We start from the raw sequence: 3212 nt of genomic DNA on the forward strand, positions 1-3212 counted from the left end.
ATGGCTCAAGCACAGGAGCAATTGTGAGGATGGCCCGGGGGCTGGGCGGTGTGTCCTTCCATTGGACACAGGGTCCTTGTGAGTCAGAACCCCCTCCACCGACCACATCTAACAATAACAATAGCATCTAGCAACAAGCTTTGAAGACAAGTAAAATGGTTCTTCCAAATATTTTATTGTTTTTCAAAACCTTACCTTTTTCTATCACATTTAGCATCATCTACAAAGATTTTCTCCAGGATTTGAGTAAAATTTGTGCTACACTTGTACATCATTGTATGAAGAATTGACATCTTCACATGTCACTTCATTTATTAAATTTTATTTAAATCATAATAATTTATAAATTATCAAGGGTTCGTGAGGGAGGGGGGAGAGGGGAGCGAGAGGGAAAAAATGAGGAGCTGAGGCCAAGGGCTTAAGTGGAGAGCAAATGTTTTAAGAATGATGAGGGCAACGAATGTACAAATGTGCTTTACACAATTGATGTATGTATGGAATGTGATAAGAATTGTATGAGACCAGAATAAAAAGATTTAAAATTTTTTATTTAAATCTTCTTTGATTTCTTTCATCAGTGTTTTACAGTTTTAATCAAATAAGCCCTATACTTTTCAAAAAGGTTTATACCTAAGAATTTAACCTTTGTGAGCAATTATAAATAGTATTCTTATTGAAATTTTTGGTTTTTATGTTGTAAGAGGCTCTAACTTTCTCACATAGCCTCTTCCTTCCCTTGCATTCCTCCTGCGGTCTTTGTAGGGAATCTAAACATTCTCATTTTAGTCATTTGGATTAATTATTTTCTGTGGTTGTTTGATGCTACATTTGGTTGTGTTTTATGAGACATTCATTGACTATTTTAACCTCTTAGAGAAATTTAAAGATAGTCCTAAATTGAGGTAAAAGATCAGTAAGCACTTCAAAGCTTCACTTTCAGCTTCAAAGCTAATCACCTTTTGAAACACAGCTTTGAGAGCTCCTTATCTCCAAAAGCCAAGGCTGGACGAAAGGTTGGTTTTCTTGGCTTCTGCTAACCTCTGACCAGTGACTCTTTGTGTTCCCAACTAAAAGGTTGAATCTGATTTGTCTAGGGATGGGGAAGTGATGGAGCATGGACCATTCCAACCCTTGGAGAGAGGAGAAAGAATTGAAAAAAGAGAACTTGGAAAATACTCTTAGATTGCACTAAAGCAGGGTTTTTTCTCCCCACCCCTTCCAAAATGAAAATAGTTTTCTTATTTCTCTTGGTCATTGTAAATATATGATATTAATATAGGCCTTGCATGTTTCTTGGTATATTTTACTGGGTGTTTTCTTTGAAAAATTCTGTGACTTCTATAAATGGTATCCTATCAGCACAATGCACTTTCTTATTTGTTCTAGTAGTTTTGCACTGGATTGAAATTTTTGTCCAGTTAAACAACATATCATCTGTCAATACTTTAATTCTTCTTTCTTTTTAATATTTACATTCCTGGTTTCTCTTTCTGGTCTTGTTGCAGTAGGTGGGGTCTTCAGAATAACGCAGGCACTGAGACCAGATATCTGCATCTAGGTCCCAGGGGGGTTTCTGGAGTTTTGCCATCAAGTGTGCTGTCTGGTGTTATGCTGGTACTTTCCTTCATGTCAAGGGTGCATGGATGGGTTGCCCAATACGCAAGGGCAGTGTGAGCTTACTGAGTCAGTTAGCACAATTAAACTCATATTTATCTTGCTTCCTGGGTATTTGGACCCGGTCAAGGATTATAAATTTGAAAAGCGGCTTTGATTCTGTAGGGAGATCCTATGGGGCAAGAGAGAAACAGATGCTAGATAAATCTAGAAGCAAAATCCTAGATGTGGTGGGATTGTTCACTACAGATTAGGAAGAAAGCACAATTAAGTTTGTGCTTCCTTTGCTTATTGAGCAACCCAACACTGCAAAGCTGGCTTCCTCTTTTCAAGCCCACTACTTTAAACAGTCAGAAACAGATATTAAATGTTATCAAATGATTTCTCAGCATCTTTTGATGTGATCGTTTTCTTCTCCTTTAATCTTAGTGAGATAGATGGCAGTGCTAGATCTCTGACTATTCTTACTGCTAGCAATCTATTTCTATCCATAGCACTTGACATTTTTAGCATTTATTAAATGTGCAATGACTTTAAACTGATGCAATAAATGGCCTTTTTTCCCACATGACCCCTTTTTGCTGTACTTTCATAACCCTCTAATTCTTTGAAAAAGCTTCATGTTAATACTATTTTACAGGCATGACTTAAAATCTTGAAAGCATACATACACTTCTCCTTTGTATCTAAATAAATGCAGTGAATCTTATTTTTAACTCCTTCCTCCCCACTTCCTTCATAGGTTGAAGCCTCAGGGGACTGAAACTTTACTTCGTTTTCTCCACCTTCTAGTGTGCTGAAACCAACTAGAATTTAACTGGAGTTAATACCATCGCGGTTAAAACATCTCTGTCCATCTATGCATGTTCTAATCACTTATATACCAGTCTTTGAAATTTTTTTATCCAAAATTAATTAGATTTTATTAGCCTTAAGCATTTCCTCATTCTCTACCATGTCTTATATACTACATCTAACACATTCATTAAATTGTTATTTTTAAGTGTTTGTTGAGAGAATTTCCTTCCTAATGGAGTGTGTGTGCCGGTATTTCCACATGACAGAAAGGGCCTTCTTATGCCTTCCACGTGTATAATGATCAATTATGTGTAGAATTCATTCCATAGCCAGAGCCCATGTCCTGCACAAAAGTGTAAGCATAGATCTGACTCTGCATTTCATACTGCAGAGAAGGCCAATGACCATCAGATGTTCACCCATTGTTGGGTCATCTGTTTCCTTCCATTGAAAAGCCCATGGAAAGATCCTGCTACATCTGTGGAAATGAAACTGTCTCCGTAGTACTCACTGCCCTAGAGGCGAGGCTGCCTCAAGCCACCCTATAGGATAAGGGAGAACTATCCCTGTGAGTTTCCGAAACTAACTTTATGGGAGTAGAAAGTCATGCCATTCTCCCAAAAAAGCAGCTAGGTCGTGGTTTCGAACTGCTGACCTTTCGAAAGCCCAATGCATTACCACTGTGCCACCAGGGTGCCTATCCTTGGACTTCAGCTAAATCTTTTGCCACAGTTCTTTCCTGAAATTAGGGAGCTCTTTTGGACCAGAGACCTACAACGGCTCTTGTTCAGAGAAAGTTT

The sequence above is a fragment of the Echinops telfairi genome, unplaced genomic scaffold (assembly GCF_000313985.2).
Source record: "Echinops telfairi isolate 266 unplaced genomic scaffold, ASM31398v2 ScPeMD7_25;HRSCAF=90, whole genome shotgun sequence".
Classification (NCBI taxonomy): domain Eukaryota; kingdom Metazoa; phylum Chordata; class Mammalia; order Afrosoricida; family Tenrecidae; genus Echinops; species Echinops telfairi.